This window comes from Trichechus manatus, unplaced genomic scaffold, assembly GCF_000243295.1.
Source record: "Trichechus manatus latirostris isolate Lorelei unplaced genomic scaffold, TriManLat1.0 scaffold00089, whole genome shotgun sequence".
NCBI lineage: Eukaryota > Metazoa > Chordata > Mammalia > Sirenia > Trichechidae > Trichechus > Trichechus manatus.
This window is the reverse complement of record NW_004444025.1, coordinates 7,356,128-7,377,228: the sequence shown is the minus strand read 5'-3', so window position 1 is coordinate 7,377,228 and position 21,101 is coordinate 7,356,128. Positions and strand designations below refer to the sequence as shown.

General features: G+C 35.2%; 1 protein-coding gene across 2 annotated transcripts in view; it reads left to right on the top strand.

Moving 5' to 3' along the window:
• FSTL5 (follistatin like 5) overlaps positions 1-21,101 on the top strand; it is a 903,458-nt gene that overhangs the window by 754,117 nt on the left and 128,240 nt on the right. The window lies entirely within an intron of this gene.

The window sequence follows — 21,101 nt, the reverse complement described above, 5'->3', positions numbered from 1 at the left end:
AGAATGTGCCTCTTAGTCAAGTAGATACAAGAGACCAAAGGGGCAGCTTCTGTCCAGAGGTGAGATGGGAAGGCAGAGAGAGTTAGAAGCTGGTTAAATGTTCATGGGGAATCAGGGGTGGAGGGGAGGAGTGTGCTGTTGCAGAATGAAGTGAGCGGTTAGGGACTCATAACAATGTATGTAAAAAAAAAATTGTATGGGAGACTAACTTGAAATGTAAGCTTCATTTAATTACAACAATAAAATAAAGAAGTAGAAGAGGTCTTAAAACAGGTTAAACCATGGTCTTTTTACATATAAAGATAGTTTGAATATGACATCACAAACTTTGGAAATAGAACACAGATTCTAGTAATACAGGCAAATTAATTAACCTGTCTGGTCCTCATTTGGCATTCCTGAGCAGTGCAAATAGTTAATGTGCTCAGCTGCTATCTGAATGGTTGGAGATTCCGGTCTACCCAGAGGTGCCTTGGAAGAAAGGCCTGGTGATCTATGTCCTAAATATCAGCCATTGAGAACCCTATGGAGCACGGTTCTGCTCTGACAGATGTGGGGCTCTCATGAGTCAGGGTTTAGTCCTCATTTGCTTCCTATTTTTTAAGAAAGGAGATGATACCTGCCTCACCAGGGCTGTTGTATAGACATAATTAGATTACTTGTGTAGAATCTGTGTCTACAGATTATGGGCAGATAGTGTGGACAATGCAGCCTATAAATGAGTATGAGTGAAACCAAATGCAGCTGTCATCAAATTAATAAATTTTATACTCAACAAATTTAAGATAGGTAGACGAATTAGAAGTAAGGATCAGTCCATTAATAAAGAAAAGGCACATACATCATAGGCAAGGTGGGATTTTAATCCTGATCATTTTGGCTGAAGTACTAGAATCAAATAGCATATATACATAATTGGGGAAAATGAAAAAAATTAAATAAAAAATTAATTTATATTTCACATTCATTGAATGTTATTCAATAGAGGGATTATAATAAATACATTTTAAAGCAGAGTGAACAATTTATATTCTTTTTTGAAAAGTTCAAGAGGCTATCTGTTTAATATTTGTCACAGATATTTACGTATTAATAAGCTTATTATGGAATATAATGCACTTAGGATAATCATATTCATGTCGAGGCTAACCATGCTTGAGGAGCATTTGCTGTTTTATGAGCTTTCATTATTTATCATAAATTCTAATACTCATGCTCCTCAGTTTGGCCAGTGACATTTTCTCACCCTCTGAAGTAACTCGTCCATGAATTCTTTCCTCTGCTGATTCAGAGCATGCTGAAATTATCTGTCTTATGATTTACACATCTTAATGCTATATTTGAAAAACGATATCATTTTCACTGTCATTCAGGTGATCTGTGTCTGATGGGATTTGTTCACAATATCAGAGCTTTGTTACCTAACAAAGCTGTGTGATATGGAGCTCTGAGAATCAACAGGTTACAGCCATCATAAGGAATGAAGCTTCTCCATTGCTTACAACACAAAATAAGAATTAAAGCTTTCTTATTTTGATTTATTACCTAAATTTTATTTGAAAGGAATTATATGTCTTTAATGGAATATTTGTATCTCATCTCATATTCCACAATACCAATTTGCCTAATTTATTTTAAGATAAGAGATGATGACGTTTTATTTGTGTTACATTACCCATGCAGACTAAATAAGCTTATATGTAATGACAGTGTTGAGTATAATATCACTACAAAACATTTAAAGTTTGCGTATTTATATATACATATTTATAATTTATTTTATTTTTATTTTTGTCATTGTTAATATACGCAGCAGAACATACACCAACAATTTCTACATGTACAGTCCAGTGACATTTATTATATTCTTCATGTTGTACAATCTCCTTTTCTCACTCCTTTTCTGAGTTGTTCCTCCCTCGGTAGCATATACTCACTGCACCGTAAGATTCCGATCGAACCTTTCAAGGTGCTGTTCTCAAGTTGTTCCCGCACAGATAGTTCTTAAAAGAGCTCGGTTCTCAAGGCAGACATTTTTTACTTGTTAAGCTAATCTATCGTTTGGTTTAAAGAAGGCTTCAGAGGGTATTTTTGGTTTAAGGTATAAAGATGATCTCAGGGCAATAGTTTTGGGGATTCATACAGCTTCCATGACTCCAGAAAGTCTGGATTCCCTGAGAATTTGAAATTCCAATCTGCATTTTCTCCCTTTTGATCAGGATTCTTCTATCGAATCTTTGATCATAATGTTCAGTTATATATTTTCTTGATGTTGTTCCATATTTCTGGAGGGCTTAGTGGTGAATCCTTTGCAAGATTGTTGTGTACTTATGTTAAAAAAGAAGTTAGAATTATCATCACTTCATGATTTTCTTTGTGCCCTTTGACACAGGAAATCAGTGAGATAGCGTAATAAGTGTGTGAAATGTTAATAAAAAGATGTGTCTTCCAAATGCCCAATCTCTGAGATGAAGGGCTGGAGTGAGGTGCCATCTCAACTTTTGTGAAGCCTAAACTTATGTCACACATTTCTTATTGACTGTGTCCAAAGAGCCTAAATTATACATCTGTGTGTCCCATTGTCCTCTGTTTGCCCAGATATCTGAATTCTGGTAAGGATTGATAGTGAGGTGAATATGTCAGAGAGAGTGCACCAGAAAGTTCTATTATTATTGCTACTCATTTTTATTTACACTATTTTCCAACTTTGTGTGTAAATACATCTGTTATATATGAAATGTATTTACATATGAGATTGCTTAAAAGAAGCTTTCCTGTCTCATGCAGAAAAAAATGTGTGCCATTTGATATATCTTTCCTGGAAATTGATTTTCTGTCTTTCTGATAAAAGACACTTCTTTATAGTCACCTCTGGTAGAAATAATAATAAACTTTTCAAAATACTTATTAGTGAAAATTTAATAAAAATTAAAGTATTAATTAATAAAATAATTTTTATCTCAAATATGTTTTAATAGAAAACTAAAGTATGCTTTCAGTTATACTTTGGTTCTTTTTTGCTTATTTCAGAAGAGTGAGATGATACAGAGTAAAGGAAAAAGGTGTGCTATTTTTCTAAATTCAAATTTTATAATGTTCAGATAAAGTGTGTGTGTGTGTGTATACATATTTGTAAGTATACATGTATATTGTATATATACATACAATAATGGTTGAACTATTTGAAAAAAAAAAAAAAAAAACTTGTTGCCTTTGAATTGATTCCGACTCATAGCCACCCTATAGGACAGAGTAGAACTGCCTGATAGAGTTTTCAAGGAGCAGCTGGTGGATATGAACCGCTGACCTTTTGGTTAGCAGCCGAACTCTTAACCACTGCATCATCAGGGCTCCTAACTACATATATATATAGATCATCATTACACTAATATTAATAATAGAATGTAATTTCAATGTTATGTTTAATACGGCAAAATAAACACCAGAGAAAACAGTATGCTGCATAACAAGGTGTTTGCTTTCTCTCTTACTCGGTAGCAATGTCCTTCCTGTAGGCTGACTGCAAAGGTGTCTAAAGCTCTTCCCTTACCCTGTACCCACACCTTTAATGAGAGTTGCAGCCCTGCCCATCACAAGATGAAGTCTCTTTTCCGTGTCAGAAGTGATATAGCGGCTCTAAGTGTAGACCTCCAAGCCTTCCAAGCTTCCAGTGTCTCTTGGAAACCCATCTTCTAATATAATCAAGATAAAGAACTACAGAATGAAAAGTAACTAAAATGAAATAACAATGCAGATCCTTTTCTAATTACCCACTCTTCACACATAGATGACAACCCCACTTTTTTTCTTAGATATAATCCTAGCTAGTAGGTAAGATGTATGTATTATTTAAGTCTGACAATAGCATAAGAATTTCTCAGGACCTTACTTTTCAGCTCTTGGAGTTGTTTTGATGTTAGAATATGAAAGACCAGCACATTAATTTCAAATAGTTTTATGGTATCTCATAGCATGGCTGAAACATCTTACTGATGAAAATTAACATCATTTCTATTTGTTTACTACTCAAAGTGTTCTGCAGTAAATATTACGGTTCCTCTATTTTTACACACGTGTCAACATTTTGTGCTAGATATCATGTGAAGTTGAATTGCTGGGTTAAAGGGCATGCATGTAATGAGTTTTAATAAGTGCATTCCCCCAAACTGATATGCACATTTTACACACTCATGAGCAGCTTAGTTGGAGTTTGTTGTCTCTGTGTCCACAAACCTATTACAGATGGCTTGTATGTTTATTAGAGCAATTATTTTATTCTACCAGGTATTACATCTTCCTTTATTTCTATATGCACAAGGTGCCCAGGTATCACAGTGGTTAAAGCAGTTGGCTGCTAACTGAAAGGTCAGTGGTTTCAAACCATCAGTAGCTCTGCTGGAGAATGATATGGCAGTCTGCTTCCGTAAAGATTACAGCCTTGGAAGTCCTGCGGGGCGGTTCTACTCTCTCCTATAGGGTTGATGCGAGTCAGAATTGACTTGACAGCAGTGAGTTTGGTTTCATTTGTTTGTTTGTTTGTTCCTACATGCACTAAACTTTAGTCTATCTGAAAAAAGTCTTACTCAATGCTACTCTCAGGCTCGCAAGATTTTTTTTTTCCTGAAGAAATATTTAAATGGTGAGTGTATGAAAGAGCAAACCTTTTGTTCCCTATAGATATTTTTTTATTTTACATTGAAATAAAATATAGATTGTACAATGAAAGATCTCATTCACTTTCTAAATTTTGTAAATGTGTTTTTTTCTAAAAGACATATAGAAGCAAATAGGTAAATTTGAACTAATAATGCAGTGATATTGATGTACATGGCAAGGTGACTAGTATCAGAAACAAATCAATCAATTTATAGCCATTTTACATTCATGGGACCGTAAAGATATCTTCTAACTCAAGGTCACAAGTAATTAAATGAGATTCTTTCATGAAAGATTAATAGTTTGTATTTTCTGCGATTAATATTTTTGCATCAAAATTCTCACTGCATAAGAGAGATTTCTGGGTTCTCTATGATTAATGTGTAGAAGACCTAAAAATATTTAAAGTAATGCTGGGGAAAAATATTTCTGGGCTTAGTTGTTGTTCTGTGGTGGCTTGTGTGTTGCTGTGGTGCTGAAAGCTATGCTACCGACATTTCAAATACGAACAGGGTCACCCATGGTGGACAGGTTTCAGTGGAGCTTCCAGACTAAGGCAGACTGGGAAGAAGGGCCTGGCGATCTACTTTTGAAAAAATTGGCCAGTGAAAACCTTACAGATAACAGCTGAACATGGTATAGTGCCAGACAATGAGCCCATTGGGTTGGAAGGCACTCAAAATACAACTGGGGAAGAGCTGCCTCCTCAAAGTAGAGTTGACCTTAATGACGTGGACGGAGCAAAGCTTTTGGGACCTTCATTTCCTGAGGTGGCAAGACTCAAAATGAGAAGAAATAGCTCGAAACATCCATTAATAATTAGAGTGGAATGTATGAAGTATGAATCTAGGAAAACTGGAAGTCATCAGAAATGAAAGGGAACATTTGAAGATTGCTATCCTAGGTATTAGTAAGCTGAAATGGACTGGTATTGGCGATTTTGAATCAGACAGTCATATTGTCTCCTGTGCCGGGAATGATAAATTGAAAACAAATGGCATCGTATTCCTTGTCAAAAAAGAACATTTCAAGAGCTATCCTGAAGTACAATGCTGTCAGTGGATAATATCTATATACCTACAATGAAGACCAATCAATACAATGATTACACACCAATCACTAATACCCAAAATGAAGAAGTTGAAGATATTTACCAATTTCTACAGTCTGAAATTGATCAAACATATAATTAAGATGCATTGATAATTACTGGTGATTGGACTACAAAAGCTGGAAACAAAGAAGAAAGTTAGTAGTTGGAAAGTTTGGCCTTTTTATAGAAACAAAGCCAGAGATTGCATGATAGAGTTTTACAAGACCAATAATCAATTAATTGAAAATAACATTTTTTAATATCATAAACAGCAGCTACACGCATAGACCTCACCAGATGGAAAAAAAAAAGGAATCAAACCGATTACATCTGTGGAAAAGCTCAATATCATCAGTCAGAACAAGGTCAGGGCCGACTGCAGAACTGACAATCAATTGCTTATATGCAAGTTCAAGTTGAAGCTTAAGAAAATAAAAACAAGTCCACCAGAGCCAATGTACAACCTTGAGTATATCCCATGTGAATTTAGGGACCATCTCAAGAATAGATTTGATTCATTAAACAGTAATGATTGAAGACTAGAGGAGTTGTGGAATGACATCAAGAACATCGTACAGGAGGAAAGCAAAAGGTCATTAAAAAGACAGAAAAGAAAAAAGACCATAATGGATGTCAGAACAGAATCTGAAACTTGAATGTAGAATAGCTAAAGTAAATGGAAGAAATGATGAAGTAAAAGAACTGAAAAAAGATTTCAAAGGGTGGCTCAAGAAGACAAAGTATTATAATGAAATGTGCAAAGATCTGGGGTTGGAAAATAAAAGGGGAAGAACACTCAACGTTTATTAACTTGAAAAATTCAAGCCTTGATTTGCAATATTGAAGGATTTTATGGTCAAATAATTGAACAGCACAGGAAGCATCAAAATCAGATGGAAGGAATACACAGAGTCACAGTATCAAAAAGAATCAATTAATGTACAAACATTGCAGGAGGTAACAGACGATGAGTAACTGATAGCACTGAAAGAAGAAGTCCAGGCTGTGTTGAAGGCATTGGCAAAAAACAAGCCTCCAGGGGTTGACTGAACACCAGTTGAGATGTTTCAGCAAATACATGCAACACTGGAAGGGCTCACTCGTCTATGCCAAGAAGTTTGGAAGAGATCTACCTGGCTTTTGGCTGGACTGGGATATATCCATATTCTTGCCCCTTACAGACAAAGGTGATCCAGTATAATGTCGAAATCATTAAACAATATCATCAATATCACAAAAAAGTAAAATTATGCTAATGATAATTCAAAATTCTTTGCAGCAGTACATTAACAGGGAACTGCCAGAAATTCAAACTGGATTCAGATAAGGACTTGGAACAAGGGATATCAGTATTAATGTCACCTGAATCTTGACTGAAAAGACAGAATACCAGAAACATGTCTACCTGCATTTTGTTGACTATGTAAAGGCATTTGACTGTGCAGATCATAACAAATTATATACAAAGATATACCTAAACGTTACACTACTTGTCTTCGTCAAAACCTTAGATAGACCATGTTATTATTTCAGATGGCTTCATATTTGAGTGAAGATTAAAGTTATTATCTTTGAAAATATGTTTCTCTGTATGTTTAGCAAAATATGTTTTTTATTAAAATATGTTATTTGCATGTGTATGTATACATACGTGCATCTGTATATGCACTTGTATGTATGAATGTTTGTGTGACAGGCACTGTTTTAAGTGCTTTAAAAATTTTAATTCATTTAATGCTCGGAAATTCCTTATGCTGCCTAATTTATCTGTTACAGTTCTTATGATAAATTTTCCGTAGGAAATTGTGTTAGAAAGAAGTTATTAACCTCAGTTAACTTATAATCAGCTTTCTAAAAGACATTATGTTATTTTCTAGATGAACACTTTCTGAGCCAATGTAGTTCCCAGTATTTGTTCTTGTTATGTCATAGAGGATAAAAGTTCTGATGTTAAGTTTGTGTCCTCCTTCAGCAAAAATCCTGTTTAGGTATTTGATGTCTTTATATTGCCCTGCCATTAGAATCTGCTTTATAGTAAAATTTATCTTTAAAGTTAAGCAAATTTAAACGAGTTATAAAGCATGTATTTGCCCAGAATACTTAAAAAGCAAGATACTTAATGCATTTGAGTTTTGTAATTTTCCTCACAAAAAACTGTAAAGTTTTGTTTGGGCTATGTTTCTATTAATTTGGTTTCTATGAGTATTATCATCTTGACTTTTACCTAGAATACGTATAATCACATAGTCAACGTCTATTCAACAATTGATTATTTGCCTGGCACTGATTAAAGTATTTTATAATAGTTTTTTTTTATTTTTTTAATTCTCAAATCAAGACTGCATCAATTTGCTAGAAGAGGAAGTAACAGCAAAGAGGAAGGAAATTTGCCACGCACATGCTGGATATGTGACAGAAGTTAGAAGGCAACGCTGTCTCCCTATTTATCTGCAACTTCTTACTCACGATTGCATAATAATAGCACTGTTTATCGTTTATCATGTCAAAACCATAATCAATCATTTGTGTGAAGAATTAACAAAATCCAGTCACTCCTTACACTGATGGGCTTAGAATGTTTATGTAAAGAGAGACTTACCTAAACAAACTCATTGTGGATTGTCGAGTCAATTTCCACTCACAGTGACCCTACAATCTGTCTAGAAGATGCTAGCTAGAAAATTTCTCCTGAGGCCATGTTTGCCTATTCAGTAGTTTGTTACACTAAGATGAAGTGTCCAGGATGGACTTAGCAGTCCTCACCTCCTGGTAGTCACACCCCTGCAGTCTCTTCCCACGTTGAAACAGGGCAGGTCTCTGACACATAGGATGGGATGGAGACAAAGGTGTATGACTTCTGAATCTAGGTCATAAAGGGGATTTGACATCTGCTTTGCTCTTTTGGATCACTCATGTTTGATGATATTTGCTACCAGGATGTTAGGACATGTAAGCAACCCTGAGGAGTAAAGAAATCCATGAGTGAAGCTGACAGAAAGCATCAAGTCGTCAGCCATAAAAGTGACTGAACATGGATCTTCCCGTTCAAGTCAAGCCTTTAGATGACTGTAGCCTAATGAGAGACTCCAAGCCAGAGCTCTCCAGGCAAGCCACTCCTGAATTCCTGATCCACAAATAGAATAAATGTGTATTTTTAAGCCAATTAATTTGGGGTAATTTGTTGTATATCATGAGGTAACTACCATAGACTGGGTGTTTACTTAGGTTGGCATTGGTGGGAAACACCAATGTAGTTTTTATTTGTTTTGTGTGATGCCTTTAATCTTTTGGCATAGCAAAAGTTTGTGCATTGCCTTGGTTTTAGACAGGCTCTTTTATTTGTCAGGTTGTTTTGTTAGCTGCCATTGAGTTGGCCTCTGACTCATGACTGCCATATGCACAGCAGAAGGAAATGCTTTCCGTTCTCTTCTGCCGCAATTCAGATCAGACCATTTTGAATCAGACCATTGTGATGCGTAGGGTTTTTATGGGCTGATTTTTGGAAGTAGATTGCTTCCTAGTCCATCTTAGCCTGGAAGCTCCACTGAAATCTGCTCAGCTTCATAAAAACACACAAACCTCCACTGACAGACCAGTGGTGGCTGTGCATGAGGTATATTGACCGGGAATCGAACCTAGGTCTCCTGCATGGAAGATGAGAGTTCTACCATTGAACTACCACTGAATCATCACTGTCTCTGTTTGCCAGAAGTAGACTTCCTCTATTAGGTTCAAGCGATAGGCTATTTTAAGATCTGTGTGGTCTTTAAACTGACAGTGTGAAGCAGTCAAGAGTGTGTCCACATTAAGAACCCAGAAGCCTGCATTACATAGTCAGAAAACTACCGACTCTCTTGCCTCCCATGGGTTTGCACAGTCTCTTCCTTTCTTTGACATCTCTTTGAGCCTTGTTCTGCATTATCACGACTTAACATAGACCTGACTCTACCTCAATATGCCTTTTGCTATGTATAGTTACGGTTTTGTTCTCTCTGCTCTTTTCTACCAATTTTTTTTTTTTTTTAATTCATATTATCTCCAGAATGAATCTGATTATCCCAGCTCATCATGTTAGAAAGTAAGACCACAGTTTCCCTGCCTGTAGTGTTTGCCCTAACATAAGCTGAGAAAGATAACCTAATCAGTTGATGTTATGCATTGGGGTTGGGAATCTGGGCAGTGACAGGGGATCACCTTAAATCAGTGCTCAGAGAATGACACTTTACTTAAAAGTGGCTTTGAATGTGACATATTGCAGGCAATGTACTTGACATATCTAATACAGTTTTCTATCCTAAAAATAGTATCTTTTAAATGTCTAATTTCATTCTCCATATGTACATTCAAAGGAATTTCAACTACCATCACACTAACCATATCTTTTTTTTCCAGATACATTAAATTTTTTCTACATTTTTTTAAATGTTGCCCTTTTTCATTTGCCTTCTTAAGTGAAGTCAGTTTCTTTAATCCAAAAAAGGAAGCAGTCAATAAGACATCTAGCTAAAATGTTATCCTAACATAAAGGCAGTTTATCAAAGAAGGTTTTGGACTGGTAAAAAAATTGAAAATTTTAGATAAGGACAAGCAAAAATGTTATATAGCTGAAAAGCCAGGCAATTTCCACATAAGTAACCAAGAAACAGAGTTGTTGAGTACTGTAGTGTGCTGTTAGGCAATGAAATATCATATCACAGCTATAATATCATTAAGCTCTCCAAATGTATTTCCTGAGACAGATAGCATATTTAATATGAAATTCATCATAAGGAAGAGAATTGTAAAGCCCTACTATATATAATAACTCAATTCATATGAAGGAATTAATAAAGGACTCAGTTGCAAGAGTCAGGCACCTGTTCCACTGATCCACATTTTCACTATAGGCATACATTGTCTTAAGACATAATTATTTTTTTTTACATTTCAGTTATGTAGTGAATAAGCACTGAATTACTGGGGGTCTATACCTTTGAGATTCTTATTTTCCAGTCTGAATACAAGATATCAGAACAGATAAATTACCTTATGGTATATCAAAAATACTGTCAATGTTTCACCTGAAGAAAGAAGGTTATTAAACTCTTGGTCCAGACAGACTATCTATAGATAAAAATCTTATCTGGGTCTTAAAGGATGATTGGGAGTTAACTAGGAGAAGAATTCTGATAAGGGTGTTCATGTCAGATTTAATTTATAAGTAAAGATGAAGAGATTGGGAATGACTTGATGTTTGGAATGACTTACAGTTCAAGACAATACAAGGCATATCACAGAATACCATATGTGCTGGGCTAAGGATTTTGAGCTCCTTTTTTATATATGGGGTCTCTGGTGGCACAGTGGTTAAGTGTTTGCTAACCAAAAAGGTCAGCAGTTCAAATCCACCAGCAGCTCCTTGGGAACCCTATGGGGCAGTTCTACTCTGTCCTATCGAGTTGTTATGAGTCGGAATTGACTGGATGGCAACGGATTTTTTATATATGAGTAGACAGAATCTGTGTTTAAGCATTTATAATATGTAACTGTTTATATTCAATAAGGGATAAATTAATATGATACAAAGCCATTCTACCATGTAAACACTGCTAAAAATGTAAAAAAGCATTAATAGCAACACCCCAGTATAGATAATGTATTAATGACATAAATAGAAGAAAGTTTTCTTTAATTATTTGCAAACATATTCAATCTCTCTAATAATCAAATTAAAATCTTATATATATGTATATGTATATATAGGCTTTTTTAGTTCACATTTACATAGTCTGGCATACGTGTGCACATACACACACACTACCTATCTGCTTAAGTGTAATGAGATGAATACATTCATAGTCTGCTGGCAGTGCTGATGACAACCTTTTGGAAATCAATCTGGCAACATATGTCAAGGGCTTTAACGGGGCCCATATCCCGTACAGGAATGTACACTAATGAAAATGATTGCAGAGAAAATGGTCATGACATTTAAAAAAAAAATACATACACATATGTATGTATATATATGTGTGCCTCTGTGTATACATACATCATTGCTATTGTTAGGTCCCTTTGAGTTGGTTCCAAGTCATAGCTACCCTATGTACAACAGAACGAAACACTGTCTAGTCCTGTACCATCCTCACAGTCATTGTTATGCTTGAGCCCGTAGTTGCAGCACCTGGGTCAATACATCTTGCTGAGGGTCTTCTTCTCTTCGTTGACTCTCTACCTAGCATGATGTCCTTCTCCAGGGACTGGTGCCTCCTGATAACATGTCCAAAGTATCTGAGACAAAGTCTCACCATACTTGCCTCTAAGGAGCAATCTGGCTATAATTCTTCAAAGACAAATTGGTTCCTTCTTCTAGCAGTCCATGGTATATTCAATATTCTTTGCCAACACCATAACTCAAATGCATCAATTCTTCTTTGGTCTTCCTTAGTCATTGTCCAGTTTTCGCATTAACGTGAGGCAATTGAAAATACTACGGCTTGGGTCAGGCTCACCTTAGTCCTCAAAGTGACATCTTTGCTTTTTAATATTCTGCAGAGGTCTTTTGCAGCAGATTTGCTCAATGGGCTGCATCATTTGGTATCTTGACTGCTGCTTCCATTGGTGTTGATTGTAGATCCAAGTAAAATGAAATCCTTGACAACTTCAGTATTTTCTCCATTTATCATGATGCTGCTTATTGGTCCAGTGGTGAGGATTTTTGTTTTCTATATTTTGAATCTATACTGAAGGCTTTTGTCTTTGATCTTCATCAATAAGTGTTTCAAGTTCTCTTCACTTGCAGCAAGCAAAGTTGTGTCATCTGCATCTTGCAGGTTGTTAAAAGAGTCTTCATCCTATCCTGATGGCATGTACTGCTTCATATAGTTCAGCTTCTGGGATTATTTGCTCAGCTTTCAGATTGAATAAGTATGATAAAAGGATAGAACCCTGATGCACACCTTTCCTGATTTTAAACCACACAGTATCCCATGTTCTGTTCGAACAACTGCCTCTTAGTCTATCTACAGTTTCCTCATGAGCAGAATTAAGTGCTCTGGAATTCCCATTCTTTGCAATATTATACATAATTTGTTTTGATCCCCACAGCCACATGCTTTTGCGTAGTCAATAAAACACAGCTAAACATCTTTCTGGTATTCTGCTGTCAGCCAAGATCCATCTGACATCAGAAATTATATTCCTCATTCCACATCTCCTTCTGAATTAGGCTTGAATTTCTGGCAGTTCCCTGTCAATGTGCTGCTGCAACCTTTTTTTAATCACCTTCAGCAATATTTTACATGCCTGTAATATTGATGATATTGTTCTATTATTTCCACATTCTGTTGGATCACCTTTCTTTGGAATGAGCACAAATATGGATCTCTTCCAGTCAGTTGGCCAGGTAACTGTCTTCCAAATGTCTTGGCATAGATGAGCAAATGCTTCTAGCTTTGCATACCTTTGTTGAAACATCTCAGTTGGTATTCTGTCAACTCCTGCAGCCTTGTTTTTTGCCTTCAGTGCATTATTATATATCAGTGCAAATTATATTTAATGTGATATTAATGATATTGTTTGATAATTGCTGCATTCTCTTGGATCTCCTTTCTTTGGAATGTGCATGAATATGGATCTCTCTTCTGTCAGCTTGTCTGTCACTTTGTCAATCTTCTGTCAGTTTCTTGTACTGCAGTGGTTTGCATGTTGCTGTGATGCTGGATGCTATGCCACCAGTATTTCACCCGCAAGCAGGGAGCTTCCAGACTAAGCCAGACTAGGAAGAAGGACCTGTTGTTCTGCTCCCGTAAACAGGTGGTCTGGTGAATACCTTACGAATAGCAGTGGAACATTGTCTGTTGTAGTGCTTGAAGATGAACCCCGCAGGTTGGAAGGTACTCAAAATATGACTGGGGAAGAGCTACCTCCTCAAAGTAGAGTTGACCTTAATGACATGGTTGGAGTAAAGCTTTCAGGGCTGTTATTTGCTGATGTGGCAATACTCAAAATGAGAGGAACCAGTTGCAAACATCCATATACATACATATGTACATTAACATTTTTATAACCTATTAAAATCAATAAATGTATTGAGAACCTATTACATATATATTAACCCTTGTGGTAAGTACTAGGTTTGGATTAATGAACAATACAGTAAAAATAATATTTTCAAAAGGCAGAAATCCACATTATAGTGTATAATGTATGGTGATATACACTAAAGAATATATAGTTTTAGAATAGTGTATAGTGATTAAAACCAAATATTTGAAGACTAAATTGGATGTACTATGATAAGTTAATAAGCAGGATGAAAAATACCTTTGTATATTAGCATTTATATATTGTATCAGAAATACACACATATATGTACATATTTATATAAAAATCAGGAAAATAATGAAAAATCATATATGGGAAAACAGTTCTCATTATTAAAAGTAAATAATTGAATTTCTAGTAATTTTTTTTAATTTAATATAATTCTAACATTCTACAATAAAATTGAATTTATTTTAATCAGAAAAGAAATTAACAATACATGCATTTTTAAAATTAATCTACTGATCTAGAAAAAAAATAATTTCCCATTTAGCATACTTTTTGTGAATTTTACACCTGACCTACTGTACTTTTTATGTATCAGTAGATCATTGATATATTATGCTGTTGGGATATTGTCAGTAAAATGTTCTGTAGTACCTTCTAATTTTTACATAATAATGTAGATTTTTTGTACATTTACCTTATATTCTACCACCTTCTTGAACTATCTTAATTTTTTTTCTAATTTATTCTATCATGATTGATTTTATCTTCTAGTCTTGATCATTTTACATATGCATTTTGTGTTTGTTTCTTGGCTTAATGAATTGGCCAGTTCATCAAAAAATAATTCCACATAACAATGGAAACCCACTGTTTTGACTTTCAATTTATTTTTTGATGCTTATTATTTTTTATTGAACTAAAATGTGCCTCTATTCTTATTTTTCTAGTTCACTAAGAGTATTTATATCACAATAAGTAACACATGATGCATTTTATCAGATTACTTTTTTCTTATATAAATTATATTGCTTATGTATTGATAATTGATATACTGATGTGACATATTACATTGATTTCTTAACTAAATTCCAACCAAATCATTTTATTTCATTCCATGAAGACTCCTGTTTGTTAAGCAATTAAACTTTTAATATCTTGATAAATTTTTATTGAATTTTATTTATGATTTTTTATTAGTGAGATTATTTTATAATTCCTTTTACTCTGCTACTATATCAGGAAATGACATCAATATTGATGACTTTACAAAATGAGTAGGAAAGCTTTCATCCTGATCTATATTCTGACAATATTGAGTATAATTGGAATTATGTGATTCTTAAAAATTAGCCAAAACTCATTATGAAAACATCAAACCCTAAGAGTATTATTGCAAGACCAAGGGAAGACTGATGAATCACAAGGACCTTCCTCTAGAGTCGACAGAGAGAGAAAGCCTTCTGGAGCTGATGCTCTGAGTTTGGACTTGTAGCCTACTCAACTGTGAGAAAATACATTTCTCTTTGTTAAAGCCATCCACTTGTGGTATTTCTGTTATAGCAGCGCTAGATGACAAGACATCCAGGAAGTATCCACAATATGTGTTTTATTTTATATATGAATGTATATGCAGCAGACACAAACATAAATATAATTTTCCTACAAAAACACCTATACATATACACCTGTATATTTATATGTGCTCTGTTGTTGTTAGGTGATATCAAGTCAGTTCCAACTCAGACCGACCCTGTGTACAACAGAATGAAATGCTATCCAGTCTTGTGACAGCCCCACAATTAATGCTGTATTTGTGCCCATTGTTGCAGCCACTGTGTCCATCCATTTTATCGAGGGGCTTCCTCTTTTTCACTGACCCTCTATTTTCCCAAGCATGATGTCCTTCTCCAGGGACTGGTGCCTCCTGATAATATGTGCCAAGTACATGAGTCGAAGTCTTGTCAACCTCGTTTCTATGGAGGTTTCTGACTGTAATTATTCCAAGACAAATTTGTTCATTCTTCTGGCAGTCCATGGTATATTCAATATTTTTTGCCAACACCATAATTCAAATGTGTCAATTCTTTGCTGATCTTCCTTACTCATTACCCAGCTTTTGCATGTATATGAAGCGATTGAAAATACATAGCTTGATACAGGTGCACCTTAGTCCTCAAAGTGACGTCTTTGGTTTTTAATACTTTAAAGAGGTGTTTTGCAGCAGATTTGCCCCGTGCAATATGTGGTCTGTTTCATTGACTGCTGCTTCCATGGGCATTGATTGTCAATACAAGTAAAATATAATCCTGGACAACTTCACTGTTCTCACCTTTTATCATGATGTTGCTGATTGGTCCAGTTGTGAGGATTTTTGTTATATTTATTTTGAGATGTAATCCATACTGAAGGCTGTGGTCTTTGATCCTCATCAGTAAGTGCATCAAGTCCTCTTCACTTTCTGCATGCAAGGTTATGTCATCTGTATATCACAGGTTGTTAATGAGTCTTCCTCCAATCCTGATGCTGTGTTCTTCTTCATGCAGTCCAGCTCTCAGGTTATTTGCTCAGCATACAGATTCAATAAGTATGGTAAAAGGATACAACCCTGGATGCACACTTTTCCTTGTTTTAAACCATGCAGTATCCTCTTGTTCTTTTTGAACAACTGCATCTTGGTCTTTGTACAGTTTCCTCATGAGCACAATTAAGTGCTCTGGAATTTCCATTCTTGACAATGTTATGCGTAATATGTTATGACCCACACAGTCAAATGCCCTTGCATAGTCAAATAAAACAGTGGTAAACATTTTTCTGGTATTCTCTCCTTTCAGCCAAGGTCCATGTGACATCAACAATAATATTCCTCATTCCACGTCATCTTCAGAATCTGGCTTGAATTTATGGCAGTTCCATGTTGATGTACTGCTGCAGCCGCTTTTGAATGATCTTCAGCAAAATTTTACTTGTGTATGGCATTAATGATATTGTTCGATAATTTGCACATTCTGTTGGATCACCTTTCTTTGGAATGAGCACAAATATGGTTATCTCCTAGTCTATTGGCCAGATAGCTGTATTCCAAATTTCTTGGCATAGATGAGTGGGTGCTTCCAGCGTTGCTTTCCTTTGTTGAAACATCTCAACTGGTATTTGGTCAATTTCTGGAGCCTTGTTTTTCACCAATGCCTTCGGTACAGCTTGGACTTCTTCCTTCAAGGACATCGGTTCTTGATCACATTCTACCTCCTGAAATGGTTGAACATCAACCAATTATTATTGGTACAGTAACTCTGTATATTACTTCCATCTTCTTTTGATGCTTCCTACGTCATTCAATCTTTTGCCCATAGACTTCTTCAGTATTGCAACTCGAGGCTTGAATATTTTTTTCAGTTCTTTCAGCTTGCAAAATGCCGAGTGAGTTCTTCTGTTTTCAGGTCTTTGCACATTGCATTACAATACTTTATTTCATCTTCTCAAGCCACCCTTTGAAATCTTCTGTTCAGCTCTTATACTTCAACATTTCTTCCTTTTGCTTTAGCTACTCTTTATGTTCAAAAGCAAGTTTCAGAAGCTCTTCTGACATTTATTTTGGTCTTTTCTTTCTTTACTGTCTATTTAATGACCTTTTTCTGTCTTTGTGTATGATGTCCTTGATGTCATCCCATGAGTTGTCTGGATACAACTCATGTTCAATGCAGCAAGTCACTTCTTCAGATAATCTTTAAATTCAGGTCTGATATACTCAAGGACACACTTTGGCTCTCATGAACTTGTTTTAATTATTTTCAGCTTCAACTGGAATTTGCATATAAGCAATTGATACTCAGTTCAGCAGTTGTCCCTTGGCCTAGTTCTAACTGATGATATTGAGCTTCTCCATCATCTTTTTCCACAAAGATAGTTGATTTGATTTTTGTTTATTCCATCTGGCAAATTCATGTGTGTAGTTGCCATTTATGTTGTTGAAATAAGGTATTTTTAATGAATAGATCATTGGTCTTGCAAAATTCTATCACATGATCTCTGGCATCGTTTCTATCACCAAGGGCATATTTTCCAGCTACTGATCCTTCTTCGTGTCCATATTTCACATTCCAATCACCGGTAATTATCAGTGCATCTTGATTGCATGTTTCTTCAATTTCAGACTGCAGAAGTTGGTGAAAATCTTCAATTTCTTCATCTTTGGAATTAGTGGTTGGTGCCTAAAATTGAATAATGGATCATATTAACTGGTTTTCTTTGTATGGGTATGGATATTATCCTGTCACTGACAGTGTTGTACTTCAGGATGGATCTTGAAATGTTCTTTTTGACAATGAATGCAATGCCATCCCCCTTAAGTTTGTCATTCCCAGCATAGGTGACCATATTATTTACCAATTCAAAACAGCCAATACCAGTCCATTTCAGCTCACGAATGCCTTGGGTTTCTATTTTTAAGTATTCCATTTCATTTTTGACAACTTCTAATTTTCCAAGATTCATACTTCTTGCGTTCCACTTTCTGATTATCAATGGATGTTTGCAGCTGTCTCTTCTCATTTTTATTCTCCTTATGTCAGGAAAATAAAGGTCCTGAAAGTTTTACTCCATCCACGTCATTTAGGTCAACTCTACTTTGGGAAGGAAGTTTTTCCTACACATATATAAAATCCGTTGCTGTCTCGATGATTCCGATTCATAACTACCCTATAGGACAGAATAGAACTGTCCCATAGGGTTTCCAAGGAGTGGCTGGTGGATTTGAACTGCTGACTTTTTGCTTAGCAGCCAAGCTCTTAACCACTGCACCACCAGGACTCCATATACATATATATGCATGCACATCTACATACATAACCACACACAGTTTTTGGTTGTTATTTGTGTTGTTTGCAAAATTGTGTATCTTGTGACTTTTACCAAAATTGTCTCATTCTTGTGTACTTCTTAGTGTCATATTTTACCTTGGACAAGTTGTACTGACTTTCCCCTTCATTTTTAATGTATTGAGAGTGATGTGTTAAAGAAACATGATTGTGGATTTATCATTTTTTTCCAATCCCAAATTTTTTCCCCTTATACTTTAATACTATGTGTTTAGCCTATATCATTGTAAGTTTATTATCTAGTGGCTTAAATTTTACCTTATCTAACTTTAATTTTCAAACCCTCTTTTTTTGGTATTTAATTATAAATGATTGTCTATCTTAAAAATGTCTGTGTCCCTAGTCCTTTAATGCCCTTGTTTTTGTTGTTAGGTGCCATGTGTCAATTCCAACTCATAGCAACCCCATGTGACAGAGTAGAACTGCCCCATAGGGTTTCCTAGGCTGTAATCTTTATGGAAGCAGATCCTCATGTCTTTCTTCTGTGGTTAATGCCCCTAGTCCTTTAAAATCACAATGCTGTGGTCTACCACTAGGATTTTGTGCATGTTTTCCTTATATCTGGAGCTTTTATCCCCACAATCCTCAAGTAGTTCCCTGTTACTCATCTTTCAGATTTCACCTTAAACATTACATCATTAGGGAAGATTCCCTGGTTTCACTATGTCAAATCCATTCACATTGCTGTGTGCCTTTCCTTCATAACACATTAAAATTGTAATTTTTTTCTGTCATGATCTGAGTATTGTTTATCTCCCAAGAAGAATATGAGCTCTGTTAGCACAGAGACTGTCTCTATTCTACCCAGTGTATTGTAGCATGGACTACAATGTCTTGCATGTGCTAGGCACTCAATACTAAGTGAATGATGGGTATATAAGAAAATATATGCCTTGTTAGCTCTTGCATAAACTATGAAAGTAATCATAAGTCAAGTCATGGATCAACCTTTCTTGTGTGTACCGAAGACAATTCAGTTTCCTTTGCATTCTGTTCAAAGACTGTCTTGATCTTATCATGGACAAATTCCCCAGACTCATTTTCCATCAGTTTTGCTCTCCAATAATTCCAAGTTATTTGAAATTCTCAGTTATGTTATGACATTTGTTTTTGGCATACCTTTAACACACCTTGTGTGTGGAATAACTTCTTTAGTATCCATGGCCCACAGTCCTCTTATATAAGGGGGTAACCATGACCTAGCTTTAGCATAACCACCCCAATAAGCCTTTTCCAACTGCCCAAACTCTGCCTCCTCAGAGATGATCCTTCTGTCCTATCCATAGCCACTGAACCTAGTACTTAGTTATTTTATAGCACTTATCACATGCTGGTAATTATCTGTTTACATGGTTCTCTCCCTTCCCAGGTCTGTAGTCTCCCCATGAGAATAGAAACTGCCCTTTTCATATTTAATCCAAACACACTGTAGGCAACAAAAACAACAGAAAATGCACTGAAAAAATGCATGAATCATGCAGGTATGTTTAAATAAATGTGCTGAAAACCACTAAGGAAATCATACTCAAAAAGTGCCTGTATTTCCTTATTTTTTTAAAATTATTATTATTAAAGAATTATAGCAAGTGCGGGAAAACTCAAGTCATGAGTGCTGGCCTCCAGTCTTAGCTCCACTACCTACATTACACAGGGTCAGAATTTTTCAGTTCTTTTGTTTTTTAAAGGGATTATGCTTCACTTTGGTCAAATTACTCCAGGAGTAATTAAACATACGAGATATTTTTCATTCGTAACACTTTTTTTTTTCCTCTTTTGAGATTATATAGAGTTTAGGTAACTGAATTATTAGAGGCAAGCATTGCTTTCAGAATATTTGAAATTAGCATCATTTCTTTCTTTCTGTCTTAATATTTCAATTCTCTATTGATTTGGTCCACATATAATATTTAACAGACTTATTTTGCAGAAACAGTTAAGTATGTGCCATTAAGTGTACACAGACATAAGCAAGATATGTTTCCATTCTGTTCAGATTTTAAACAGTGGAAACATACTGTTTAAAAATAAGTCTCTTCATTGTAGAAAATAAAATGCATTATTTTTACTTCTATAACTGAATAGTGTTCGAAATCCTGTATTTACAAGATTTCTTTTTGTTCAGGAATATTACATACAGTGATTATTGAAGATTTAAAAATGTTTAACTTTTTCTATTAGTAACTTTAAATATACTGTCAATTAAATAAATAGTTTTAACTACCAATGCTTATTCCAAAAATGTATCTCAATAATATTAACTTAAATAACCTATTCTTTTCAATGATGCATAAAATGTTCTTTGTTTATTAACAAAACCTTTATTCCAAAGAATTACTTATCTCAGGAAATGCAAAGACTGTTATTAGCTAGTCCTAATATTTTACTGTTTTGTTAGTTTGTTTGCTAAATTCAGTGTCGTAACTTTTATATACCTGTTCTATCCT